Source organism: Gavia stellata, chromosome 5, assembly GCF_030936135.1.
Source record: "Gavia stellata isolate bGavSte3 chromosome 5, bGavSte3.hap2, whole genome shotgun sequence".
NCBI classification, from domain to species: domain Eukaryota; kingdom Metazoa; phylum Chordata; class Aves; order Gaviiformes; family Gaviidae; genus Gavia; species Gavia stellata.
This window is the reverse complement of record NC_082598.1, coordinates 57,112,577-57,127,710: the sequence shown is the minus strand read 5'-3', so window position 1 is coordinate 57,127,710 and position 15,134 is coordinate 57,112,577.

Below are 15,134 nucleotides of genomic sequence, written 5' to 3'. Positions count from 1 at the left end.
GAACATGATAGTCAGGTTTTTAGGTGCAAATTAGCAGCAATGAAGCAGAAACACAGAGGAAGACATAGTATTTTGAACAGCAATGCTGTACTCTTGTGTATGAAAAAGTCAAAACGCATGCAGCAATTGCAAATAGGAGGTAAATTTTGCCTGAAAAGGTGTTTATTTTATGCAAGCATAGTGATCCTTCCCACCATGCTTATTTTACTCTTCTCCATTGCCCCATAAAGATCTTTATGTACCTTGTGACAAAGAAGCCACACTATCAGCCACGATCCTTATCTCAGACTTCCAGTTTCACAGATGTATTGAGCTCAGGTTGAGACCCTTCTATGAAAATCAAGACCCTAAACTTGTTAAGATACTCTGTGTTGAGAACAGAGGAAAAGTCTAAAATACTTGCAGTTGCCCATGCCACTAGAAAGCCCATTAGGTTCTGAATTACCTAGAATTTCCGAGGGGATGAAGCCCTAGGTATACACACTATTGCTGTATTCTACACCATAAGTGATAAAGGCACATCTGACTACACACAAAACTGAATTTTAGTGATAAGGTGGCAGAGAGTGAAGAAAAGCTCTAAAGAGTGGGGCTTGCTAATTCTGCTGGGGGGAGGGTAAAGGTGGTGATGACAACTGCTGCTTCTGGGATGGCGAGTGTGACGGCGTGACATCTGGCACAGTACAGTTAAACAATGCGTGCAGGAATGTGTTCAATATACCGCTCAGTACAGTACTTGTATTTTTCCAAAAAACAATACAGTGCAGCATTTAATTCCATTAAAGAACCAATGTCATGAGCAATGTATGTAACTGGTAATGCAAGTAACATCAACTAAAAAAAGCATGGAAACAACAGGAAACCCAGTTGTAATGTAATGAAGCTTACTTATACTTTTCTCTAGTGAAATGAACCTTTCTTGTATGTGTGGGAACCGTTCTTCTTGAACAGTAATACTTACTTTTACTTCACTTGGGGTAGACTGTGCCCAGCGGTCTCAGTGTTTAAAACTTCAGCTGCAGGGCTAAATACAGGTTTCTAATACACTCTTTGTGGCTATAACCATTCCTGAGGGGAAAAAACAAAAGAACAAAAACAGTTTCTGGAATACTCCCTGGCATCGACTGGACAGGCAATATTAAGAAAAAAAGAGCTGAAAAGATACAAGTAGTAGATACGTTAGGCTGACAGATACTGGTACATATGGTAGATGATAGAATATGGTAAATGTGACAGAAATCACACAGGAACAACTTTAAAATTTATCTTCATTATTACAGGTAGCTAAGAATTGGACATAATCACACAGTAAAAGATACTGCTTTCAGCAGGGCAATCTACTGCCAGGTAACTTTTCTTTGAGGGAGGCATTAAATGAGTAACTTCTTTGAAGTCCACTTTTTTAATATAGACTTCCTCCTTGTTGTCTTACAGCCCATTACAAATATTAATGAATTAAGTCCTCTGTTCAGCGGAATCAGGCAATACTTTCTGTAACTGTCCCGTTTATATAAGCAGAAATAAAGGAACAGAAAATTATTTTCCTACAAATCAAATTCATCTGTCATCAAACCAGAAACAGATCTCCTGTTTTCCAATTTCATACTTAAACCACAAATCCATCCTTCCTCCCTTCTAAGTATTTCACCCTCATTGAGCCTAGAAAGTCAACCACAAATACCACACTACCCCAAGTCACTAAATCACACTACGACGTGTGTAAAAAACACTTCATTTGTTGTTAATGGCATGCATGACCATATTCTGCATTGTGATGCTAATGTAACATGTATACTTCTTGCAAAATGGAACAGAAGAAAAGAATCCAAGTCCAAATTATCTACGAAACTTTCAATATCATTACTTTTCCCCTGGGGCTATGCAGTTCTGCTTTTCAACAAACTTTATATATGATATATTTAAAAAGAGTACTTATTGAGTAAATATTATCTTCATCATAGGCTAGGTAACAATCTCTGTCAGTCCCATGCTAATAAGAAAACTGTGAGGCATCAAGAAAATCCAGCAATTCAATCAGCTAAATCAATCTTGGTACTCCACCTCCCTCATACTAAACCTACTTGAAAGGGTAAGAAAGTCATCAAAACTATCAGACACTGTAGTATCAAATCACCTTCTTTACAGATAAGCACTGTGCTTTGGAAATACTAAATCATAAAGCTTCCAAATGATTTTTCTGCATTGGGTCTTCCAAATTAATTTGCTTTTTCCAGTAAGTTTTTTTCCACACATACCTGACCCTTCTTTAAAAACTATAGTGGTATTTGTGTTGAAGTTTCCTGCATTTCATTACAGCATAAAGAATTTATTTTCCCCCCATAAATAAACAACCTTTCAAAGCCCAGTAAAATTTCATATTCCCTTCTGCATATGCCTTTTAAACAGATTTCTAACTGTCCATGTTACCAATTTTTGTACCAAAGGTATTTTACTTAGGGGATCAGAATGATAATCCCCCAACTTTAACATCACCCTGTTCATTAGGGAGTCAGTCTACTTGGCCTCACACGCAACACAATCACTTTTGCAGAGCAAAAGACATCTTCAGCAGGATGGTGAGGGACAGCATAACCAACTTCAAGAAAACGGTGCTAAGCTGCCTGCCCTAATTCCAGCCTTACACATCCTGCACCTCTCAGTGACGCCAGCAATGAAAGAGATGCAACTGTTGGAAAACGTGGGCTTAAGAAATTTTTTTGTGGACAGGACCAGAAACTACGTTGCGTTGATCCCCACTTGCAGGCAGGCAACAAGGTGGAACTGGGACGAGTTCCTCATGAGAGTGAAACAATTGTGAATGCCTTCACAGATTGAGCAGAAAAACACGCATATGGCCTCTGACGCTGCCTGAAAAAGGGAGAAAGAGAAGAAAGTTTTAGGGATCTGTGAATAAATGATTGACAAACTGTTTCACGCAATCAGATTGTCAGCACTGAACAGAATGCCTCCAACAACACATGAGCATCATTGTTATATACTCCAGGTTGTTTCAGCCAGTTAGCTCTCATGATTCACCGCTCCAGTTCAGTCAGCCTTTGGGAAAGCCTCACAACAAACCAGCTAGGTTCAGTGAAAAGGAGGCAGAGCTAAGTTTCCTAAGGAGACTGGCTTAGTCATGTTCCTGTAACAGTGTCTTCCACATAATCTTTGTAAGGTCCTACTGTTCCAATAATACACTGAGTCCAATACAACTCCTATAGCTTTACGGCATGTGTTTTGCAGATTGTACGACAGCTCTTTATGTCCAGATTTACACGGTGCAGCCAATGTCCAATGCTGTCTCCTTTCCTCAGGAAACCAAACGCTTGAACACAAGAAAACCGTTCTATACATCACTAATACATTGTCACCTAAATCATTATCATCTCCATGGGCGACATGCACACGCACTTACCAGTCAGAGCGAAGAGACCAGAACTGAGGCACAAGCAAGACATTTAGCCTGAGTGGAAATTACCAGAGAAATACTACTTACATGGCAAGAAAATACACATACTCAGCAACACCCAGAATCAACAGTGTACTGTCTTCTTCATGGACAATAAGTGCATAAAAACCTTCTGTTCAACAATATTAAAGGCTGATGACAGATTCTTTAAAAAAAACAAAGCAAAAATCAAATCATCAGATTACTGTTTATAACTAATAGAAAGAAAAGAAAACAGGAAAAGAGCCACATATGTCTTACAGAGAATAACTATAAAAAAGCCGTTAAGAATCAAAAAACCACAAGTACGTGAGCTGAAACCAAACTTAACCTCACACTTTCTGCTGTAACTTTAACAAAAGAAAAAGGCAACATTAACAGAAGAGAGCTCCATGAAGACATGTTCTTGACCACAGTTCTAATGTAAACTGATTTGAATCAAGCAGGCCAACTGTTTTGTATATTACCTGCAATAATTATGGACTTTACGTGAGTTTTCTCTTTCACGAGCCCAGACTGCAAGCTAGGACTTCTTGGGCTACGCAAGAATTTTAACATAAAAGAAACAGCCATAAATCAGCCTGAAAAGTTACCAGAATTGTCTTTAGAACAAAAGCAGCAAATAATCTGGTGCAGCATGGATTCAGTTGTTTCTGCTCATGAAATACAGTCTTACAGCAAGAAATACACTGGGACATGCAGAACCAGAAGGAAACGATTTACATACAGTAGCCTAAGATATCAGCCTTGACTATCACACAGTTTTTGTAACTTTGTTTTTCCCCATGCCTTGGGCTCATTACCAACATCAGACAAAGAAAATGTTGGAGGTCCATATATTAATACAGGTATGCTGCCCAGACTACCTATATAAATTATGATGATGACTTTCCAGAGAGAAATGATCAAGTACTACTTTAACCTGATCCTTTAGATTGTTTTTCTTTTTTCATACTGAACCTCAATTGCTACATAAATTCTGGCAAAGATGGAATAAATTACCTCAAAACATATAAATCACTCTGGCTCTTGATTTTCCCTCTGTTTCATTTGGTTCCAGGTGCTGTAACTTTGCTTGCCTGAGCTGAGCTATAGCTGTGTAATGAGATGGATCCTCTGGTACTGGTTGCTGATAAATTGACCTAGAACTACTTACATAAATGAGTTTAAACTGCTATTCTCAAGGGGAAAATGGGCTTGTCTGATTAAATTCCTTATTTAACTTCCATCTTGTTTTGACCTACAGAAAATTCTTAGTACATTCTAAGATACCAAGGGGGACTAGTAGGCAGGAAAACCTACTATGGATGCTCTGAGGGAGAGTTTTCATATCGTTACGATATTGTTGACCCAGCTCGTCTGTTCAACTCCATATAACTGCAATCTCTGAAAGAACTTTCAGAAGTTAGAACAGTGTGGACGGCTGATTATTTCTATCACCATTTCACAGAATCACAGAATGGTTGAGGGTGGAAGGGATCTCTGCAGGTCATCTGGTCCAACCCCCGTCCTCAAGCAGGGTCACCTACAGCTAGTTGCCCAGGACTATGTCCAGGCAGCTTTTGAATAGCTTCAAGGATGGAAACCCCACAGCCTCTCTGGGCAAGTCACCCTCAGTGAGTTGCACCCCAGTGCTCAGTCACCCTCACAGTTAAAAATTGTTTCCTGATGCTCGGATGGAATCTCCTGTTTGTGTCCATTGCCTCTTGTCTTATCACTGGACACCACTGAAAAGCACCTGGCTTCATCTTCTTTACACCTTCCTTCCAGATATCTGTCCACATTGATGAAATTCCCCCGTGAGCCTTCTCTTCTCCAGGTTGAACAGTCCCAGCTCTCTCAGCCTTTCCTCATCGGAGAGGTTCTCTCGGCTCTTAATCACCTTAGTGGCCCTTTGCTGGACTGTCTCCAGTAGCTTTGTGTCTCTCTTGTACGGGGGAGCCTAGAACTGGACACAGCACTCCAGGTATGGCCCTACCAGTGTTGAGCAGAGGGGAAGGATCATCTCCCTTGACCTGCTGGCCGCACTCCTCCTAATGCAGCCCAGGATCCCCTTAGCTGCCTTTGCAGCAAGGGCACATTGCTGGCTCATGCTCAACTTTGTGTCCACCAGGACCCCCAGGCTCTTTTCTGCAAAGCTGCTTTCCCGCCAGGCAGCTGTCAGCATATAGTGCGTGGGGTTGCTCCTCCCCAGGCGCAGGACTTTGCGCTTTCCTTTGCTGGACCGCATGAGGTTCTTGTCAGCCCACTGCTCCAGCCTGTCGATGTCCCTCTGGACAGCAGCATGACCCTCTGGCATATCAGCCACTCCTCCCAGGTCTGTGTCATCAGCAACCTTGCTGAGGGTACACTATGCCCCATCATCCAGATCATTAATGAAGATGTTAAACAGAACTGGACCCACTACTGACCTCTGTGAAACTCACAATAAAGTTTTCCTATGTTTTAAGTCAAAACCAAAAGAGATCTCCTACAAGTATAGTGTAGTAATAGTTAAATAAAGCACATGACTGGTGTGATGATTATTGCACAAATAGCTGCTTGTGAGCCCTTTAATGTCTTTCAGCATTACCGATTTTGTTTGTGGTTTTCATTAGGTAGGCTTTGAGAGACTAAAACATGCATGAAATTCATGTCTTCAGAATACATTGTCAGAGACAAGAGGGTGGAAAAGATTTAAGATGGGTTTAAGTGCTCAGTATGAAAGGAAATGAAGCAGTTTCAGGGTTATCTACAGGTTTTGGTAGACAGTTACAGATTCTTCTATATTCTGCTAAAACAATGCAATAACATTCAATTTTACTTTGTACTATGTTCTTTTTGAAGCCGTATATTCAAAAACTCTAAGTCAGTCCAATTAACACTTCTAAAGACTTCTATTGGGTTCTCATGGATATCTTTTGAGAGGAGACAAAATTTTGGGATTCCGTTTTAAAATGCAATTTGACGCATGGCTGAACTGTTGAAATAAATCAGAATTCTCCTGAACTGCAATTTTCAGAAGGTAGAGAAATACCATAGTTCTGGCTGAGATGGATTGGGAGCACCAGACTAGAAGCTTTTGCCATCAGTAATGAACATACTCTGCAGAAGGAGAAGTGAGAAAATTTCAGGAATAGATAACAAATTGTAACAGCTAGCATGAAAGGAGAGGGGAAACCTAAGAAAGAGACTGGAGCAAATCTGTTGACAATTTTAAAAACTGGTTTGCAGACTATATCAAAATATTCTAGGACAAATGAAAAACAGTCCAAATTTTAAAGGGCCCTATAAAGCTTTAAATAGCAGAATCCACAGGTAACAGAATTAATGACAGAATTAATGAACAGTTCTATGGACAGACAGAAGATGGAACTAGGACAAAGGGATAAAAGTTGGTTCCTGTCACATTTCAAAAAGTACAGTTTATTCCTGTCATTTTAATTCTAATACATAAATAACCATGACTGATAACTATGCTTGGTCAAGTAGGGGAAGTACTGGAGTTGAAAAGACAGGCAGGAAAGTGTCTATAAAAAGCTCTACCTTCTTTCAAGAACTATAGCCTGAACTACTCTAAAATATTTTGCAATAATCTCAGTAGTGTAAAAGCTGCACCGTTAAAATGACAAACTGTCAGCTCTCAAAGAGAGAGGGAAGCTATCCAGATAAATGAGGTGTCATTTTTCCTTTGAGTGCAGTTAAAGAATGTCAGCTGCCCGTCAGAAAATTAGACTGTCAAGCTTGCATAGTACTCAGTGTCTACTTTTACTGAAACTAAAGGCCATGATAATATAAGAAAAAAGGAATACATTTTAAACACATTAAATCAGGAAGCAATCAAAGGAAGTCCACTTGAAGGATCAGATCTATTTGTACTGTAAATGACATTAAAGATGCTAATCTCTGGTTCTTGGCTGCCAGAAGCTTATGATTTTGGGATTCAAACCAACAAATATTTGAACCCAAACCCAGCTATACTGACCTTTTAGTTAATTTAGTTCATGAATCATTTCCCCAGCATCAATAGCATTATTGACATGAATAAGAAGTTAGGCGTGCGTGCTTGTAGGGCAACTATCTACATTATACACAACCCCGAAGAACACTGCCTTCAGTGTGCACTGTGTTACAGTGTTTCAGGGACGTATTTCATTAAGCAGACGGGTCATAGAAATTTCTAGAGAGTCCTCCTGTATGTCAAAGCCTGACTGATTTTCTCACTCTTCTCACAGTGACAGCACAACAGGGTCTGAAGTACAGCTTAGAATTAACCTAGCACCTCCTGGCATTTACTGCTGTTTGTCGTTCATTCCTATTTGGCTCATGGGTGTCAACTTCAGCTTTGATTTTCTTGGTTCAGACCAGAAAATTACTGAGTAAAGAAAGGTATTTTCTACTCTTTCTCAACGTGTGGAAGGTGCCTATAATTAGGAGAGCCAGACAGCACTTACAGAAAACCTGCTGCACTTCATGTAAGGTAGGAGTCGACAGGACTTGATCACCCAGGAATAAAGTGTTAACTCTTCAAAAACAGCTTGAGAGCAATAGCTAAAAACTTTGCCTTACTGCTTTCTGCGCTGCGTTGACTCTTCTCTGTAGATGCAGGCAGGTATTAAGTCGTAGCAATTTTGTGCATATAGCTATTGTGTATACTAATAGTATACAGATATCCTACTTATGTAAAATTATCAAAAGCTAAAAACTACTGCAGTTGCAAATTGTCTCAGTAAGGATTATTCAGCTGGAACATGTTTTACTTTAGAGGGCTTTTTGGTATTTATTACAAAGCATATAAAAGTAATCCAATTGTAATAAAGATTCATAAACTAACTGAAGGTTTCAAATTGTGTAATTGCTTTAAATCACTTTAAAAAGGATCTTCTTTTCCAGAATCCTACTTTGAACATGTAACGTTACTCCAGCATGGATGAGGTATCTATTTATAACCAAATGTTTGTGTGTAATGGTCAAATGCAAAAAAGAAGAATTGAATGTTTATTTTAGTCTTGATTTTCATCCAGTACTTTGTGTAATTTATCCTGAAATTCTAATTATATCCCCCTATATAAGCACTGCAAATATGAAAACTGAGAGAAAATCTATTTGCTAGAGCTTTTTTCCTCATCTTTTTCCAAAGTAAAGAGATCTTGAGGTCAAATTACTTAATGAAAAGAATTCAGTGTGTCAGCGATCATCCCAACAAAGAAAACATGTCCATTTACAGTATTGTTTAACTATTTCTATAGTTGGTGACCACATTAAATGGGTATTTGAATGGGAACATGCCAAATGAATAAAAACAACCTTCATGGGTGCCAAACATTAGCTATTTCTACAAAATTAGCTAAAAGCATGCAAAAGCAATGTGCAAAATTACACACACCTACTATATTTACTGGCCTCTTAGGCAACATGCGTAGTCTATAGCTGATGTGATTTTGTTTAAGAAAGCAACGTCAATAAAATACACCAAGAGTTATTACCAGCCCATTATGTCACCATCCAAGCTTATATTAAACCACATCCATATATATGTATTATAGGTCAGGAATTGTAACACAGCAGGGGTATGAAAATGGGTATCTATTCATGAAACAAATCTACAGTTTATGCTGAAGTACATGAAAAATAATGTTAGCTGGACAAAAACCATAATAACCAGAAGCTGTGCAGTTCAACAGCCTTTTAGTAGTTGAAGAATAAAATCAAATAAAAGTTAATTTTAAGAAGTCAGCCACTGCAGACCTCAATTAAAGGAAGGCGTCTGGGATTTGCAACAGTGAATCAGAACTTTGATTCTTCCGGTTGCCAATAGTGGTCCAGACTGGAGGCCTCTGAGACAGGAGCAACAATGTTTTTAATGAACAGAAGTTGGCTCAAAGTTCTTGGCCTAAGTTCTAAAACATGAGGCTTCCATCCCCCATGATCCTTCCCTATCATCTATTTTAACTATGGATAACTTCATTATCCTTATTTTAAAAAACCTCTATTTAAAACACTGATTTAAAACCTGGCTCAGTAATAGCTTGTCATTCGGAATTCCACTGGCTAAATACAGATGCCCCAAAGCAACACGCACGTTTATAAACACAGTCACTTACCTTTAAGTTTGCAAACTTACTGGCACCCCCAGAGTTCTACGCTAAGTTGGTTATGTTACTCCAGACCACCACTTCTGTATTTTCTTTGCAAAAAAATAGCACACTTTGTATATAAGCTATTAAAATCACCTACACTCTTTTCTTGACTTTATTTATGCTTGTGTTTTAATACGTGTTTTCATACAGACTGAATTCAACAAAACAGTAGGTCAGCTTGTCACAAAAAACACATCAGCAGCTCTTATATCTATCAATTCAAACAGCCACAGATAACCCAGCAATGGTCCACAGTCCAGGAAATACCAGATGAAAAACCTCTCTACAAACATATGGGGGGTAGGGAAACAAAATTGCTAGAGGGAGCGAGTTCCACAGCTGGAGTATCTCAAATAACCATTCTCCATTCAACCCACCCTTCCCTTTCCACATTTACACCCCGCTGCTCCTCTCCACATGCCTGCACCAAAAGTACCCTGGCTGTCTTGAAAATACTAGGCTACAACATCTGATAAAAGTCAGATGTTCCTCAGCGGAGTAGTTACTGTGTGGCTTTTTTTTTTTTAAATGAGTAAATTAAAAGTTAATTTTAGACTTGTTCATGTTTATTTCATAGGCGTGAAAAATTACCCATTTCCTCCATATTTAACATTTCCCATCACACCATAGCCACAACCTGTTTCCCCCACTTACATGCTGTTCTCTAACTCATACAAGTCCACAGGAGTAGATAGGACACATCTGAGAGTACTGGGAGAGCCGGCTGGCATCATCGTGAGGCTGCTCTTCATTGTCTTTGAAAGGTTGTGAAGCCTGGGGACGTTCCCCAATCACTTCAGAAAGGTAAATCTTACAGCAAGAACGACGACACAGGGAACTATATGCAGGTCACCCTCACTTCCATCCCTAGGAAAATCACAGCATAAGGCCTCTTGGAAGCCCTCCAACCTGATACATCTATGATTTCCATCTAACTTTGTAGTCTCCTTAAGAAACAGGTATCACCTCCCCATGCCAGCTCTAAAACTGCAAAATTTCTCTCTTCTTTTTCTTACCTGCAACATCATTTTAGGAACATTTGTTCTGGCATATCCAATCCCTAATCATTTCAAGGTGATACATCTGTAACTGCAGTCATGCCGAGGCCTTTGACATGCTACTGTTTGGGGGTGAACAAAATTACAGAAATCCAAAGAAAAAACACTAAAACTGAGAAACACATCAAGACTTGGGCATCCAGACAACACTGGAGATAAAGGAAAGCTAACTTTTGAGCTTTCTGTTCTATGGCAGATGAATTTACTGTTGCATTGTTTACCTTAGATATGCCTTTTCCTCTTTATTACTTTCGTATTACTTTCACATAACTTTGTCTCCTGTGTCGATGACTGGACAAGTGCATTTCTCTTGACTATTAACTTAGAATTATATTGCTATAATTGAAGGTGTTTGAGCTACAACACAGTTGTACTGGTAACAGTTCAAAAGTACAGTAAGTTACTCTATCTTCATACATTCGAAAATGCATTCCTTCCAAAAACCTCCAAATTATAATTACAATGTTAAATGCAATGTTACAACACTAAATGCAGCAAAAGCACCGAATACTAATAAAAATGTTAAAAATTACAACAATTACGTACTAGAATAAAGAGCACATTAAGTAGACTGGCACATTACTTATAACCGACACTTTAACACTCAGAAAAAGCTGTTAACAATTAAAAATATGCACAGAATGCTGCTCCAACACACCCAAAGTAACGATCTAGGTTGGAAAACTAGCACTGGGAGAGGGGAAAGCAAGAAAAATGGGAACAATAATAGCACACCAATAAAAAGATAAAATGACAATTACTTAGGACTGACAAAAGTGTAAGAATTTTAATGCAAACTAATGTTTTTGATGGATTAAAGTGCACAAAAATATTAAAAACAGTTTCTGAAATTAGACTTTGGCTTTTGCATATTAAGTGAACGCAGCTCAGAAGCACAAATGCTTTTTTCCTGTATGCTGTATCTATTTCTAAACCTTTTGCAACTAGTAAGTGGTAGCTGGTCCAAATTTCATGATCATGTACATAACAACATAATTACTGACATGATTTTAGTTCTCACATACGTAAGATTCTCCTGACTTCACCACTTATTTAATTGCACTCTGATTCTGAAGGCAGCCATGATTTCAGCCCTCATGCACCCTGAGTAAGCACTCTTCTAATTCTTAAAGCTCAAGGGAAATCTTTCACTCAAGGAAGAATGACAAATTTATCACAAAGAATGTGACAGTAAAACTGCTACAGCAATACAGGTACATTTCAATTCAAACAACAGGTTCATATTTCTCAATGGCACTGGAAAACGGGGTGGGTTGTTTTGGTTTTTTTTTTTTTGAAAGATTAGCACTAAAATTAGTAGTCGTATTCAGTATTAGAAAAACTATCATAGAGCAAACCTGTTTCAAGGGCTCCATCACGCTGGTGCTGTGCAAACTTATGAAAGAACTGCAACAATCAGGTGAAATACAGTCTGAAGGGAAAAAAGCATAGAATTAGTTAATAATTTCATTTCTAGAATCAGTGATTACTTAAATAGCAAGAATACTCAAATAACACCACAAACTTTCCATAAAATGAACATTTCCAGTAACACCTTTAAAAACAAAAAACAACAAAGTACGCAAAAAATTCAAACATTTAAGTAAAATAATTTTGAGTTACAAGTTAGGAAATATACCACTTGACACATACAAAGTTTAAAAACTGTTCTGTTTTCACTCAGAAATGACCAGAGTGATTTATTATAAAACTATCCTAAACACTCTTCCTTACATATGAGGCTTATCAGGGGAATTTTGAGAATCCAGGTATTTTCTTAAATTCACTTTGAGAAGAAGAGTGCAGAGTAGGATGCTTCATTACTCATTTAATTTCTGAGTAAATAAAAGCTACAAGCTAAGAGAAAATTAATTTGGTTTCAGTTTTACTGTTTGCATATAACCTTAACATATTCTTAACTTAGGCAATTTAATTTCTTTTAACGACAGTTGTAATAAGCTGAAACTTGCTAAGAACAAGCTACTGAACTGAAACCATGATAGCCAGGTAGTTTAAGCACAAGTCTGAGCATCAGAAGTTCTGAGGTTTTCTTAATTTTATTAAAGAGGCATGTAAGTAACATTTTTGACAGTAGACCTATAGACAGGTACATGTATGATACCTAGGTTACCCTTTTTTATATATATTAAAAAAAAAAGTAGTAATAAAATTACAGGAACTTAGATTGAGATTGTACATCAGGAGTTTGGTATGACAGGCCAATGCTCCCAGGCAAAAACACTGAAAGTAGTACTTTGAATAAGCTTAAAGGAAAAAATTGTGCTTTTCTTTCTGCTGGCAACTAAGCAGCTAAGACTGAAACAGTTCAGCTGTTCAGTTACCTTTTGTTAAGCAATGCCTTTCTAGCTCAATACTCTTTAAAAAAAATATTCATTGAAAGGGTAAATTAATAACCCTAAACAAAAATCTTGACAGAAAATAGCTGCAGCTGATGATGTCTAGCCAAACTAACATCCATTGAAAGCCATTATAAAATCAGCTGTGTGCCATTTTGCTGCAGATTACTTAAAGCTCATGAAATTATATGTGTACATACTTGACGATGCAGTTTTTTTTAGTTGTTCTTTTCCATGAGAATACCTGGCATAGCATGTCTCCTAGGAAGACAGCTATTTAAAAAGACATTTCTGGTTATTATCATTGCCTTTTCAAATGACATCCACCAGGTAGCTGAAAGTCAAGCAATAATCAGAAACAGAGATCATCAGTCTAAAATTCATGGCAGCCCTGCGAATGAATCATTTCATATGTGTCTTTGCAACAATGATCAATGCGTAATTTTGACAACGTGTAATTTTAATTTAAAAAAAATATCAATAGACTGGTTTAGCAGAGTCATACTAGCATCTCAATTTTTTTTTGTTAGCATCAAGCCACAGGAAAATTAGAGGGCACAATGTACCTACTAGGAATGCCCCTTGTTTATTACTACCCATGCCTAAATATGGCAATAGTAACACCTCTTGAAATAGGATTGAGGAAGCAGATAATTAACACGATAAAGACAAAAATGCGAGAACAAAAATAAAGATACATGTACACACAGATGACTAACACACAGAGGAGCTCAGTTCAGTTTGGTCATCTGTTTGCTGTTATTAACTTACTTTTTCCATCATTACTGGCTACAAGGTTAACATAAAAGATGACTGGTAAGACAACGGAAAATTATGACTATGTTAGGACAACATTTTCTTCACCCTACAGCTGGTCCCAGTGGGGCCAGACACATAAGAAACACAAATAGTATTTAGGTCCGCATCTTGGACACCAAGCTAGCTCCTTGCCTAACAAGCCACTAGAAGAACAACAGTTGTTCACTTACCAGGACCACAATGTCCAGTCACCTTGTTTATATTCTAGGCTCTATTCATTCCACACCATTTATGTATATGGAAACATGTAACAAATTAACACACCTAAAAATTAATATAATTGAGCTCACATTTCTAGAGCGAAGTATGTGGCACAGAGTGGCAATTTAATCTGTGGTAAATTAGCTATTATCAGCTGTTGAAAATATCTTCTCCTTTTTATGCTTTTTTTCATCTGCTTCTCTTCAGTTTTCAACAAAACATCAGTTTACCTCAAGTATAATTCAGGCTTTACTATTCATAGCAAGGTTACCTCCATCCTTAGACATGAGGAAAATTCTGTTCTGAGAAGAAAAGAAACCAGAACCCATTGATGCCAACAGTGACAAGGTCACAAAGCAGTACTACAAATGGGATGCAGTATGGAAGCCATCAAGGTGATGGATACTACAAGATGCCATCAACATATCCCCGATCTCTGGGGCGGGGGGAGGGGGGGAAATCTGTCACAAACTCACTTTCTATAGTTTGGCCCATCCAAGAAAAATGGGATGTCATGATGCCTATAAACACAGCACTGATTTTGCAGGTTTTCTCCCTTGCTTTTATAAATCTTTTCTTCCTGGGAATCCTAGTTCTATGTAAAGCAGCAGATACAATTTACTTAAGTCACAAATAAGCAACACCTGTGGGAAACTGTGCCATTAACATGAAAATAAGTACATTAAAAAAATGGGGGGAAAAAAAACCAAAACAGAGATTGGTATTCAGATTCTTGTGTGACTTTAGCTGCTTCTCTTGACTGTGCTAAATATCTAATAACCTTTTGGACATGTGTCCAAATAAGGTTCCTTCTCCATATCTGTTTCCAAGAAATACTGGTTTTCCCTGTTAAAAATTTTTATTCAGTGGCACACATGATCCCTATGTCACATCCCAAATGCATTCCTTATCCATTTTCTGGTAGATCCAAAAACTATTACAGACTATTGAGGCAGATACTGTAGAAATTTTGAAGCATGTAACAGCATAGATTTTTGCTCTACTGAAAGCTATTTATTATTGCATCGTACCAGACCATACCAAATATTCAACATCACCACAATTAAAACACTCATATTGGTACCCATTGCCTGGAGCACAGCATTGTGAAAACCCTTACCATAAACAGCAT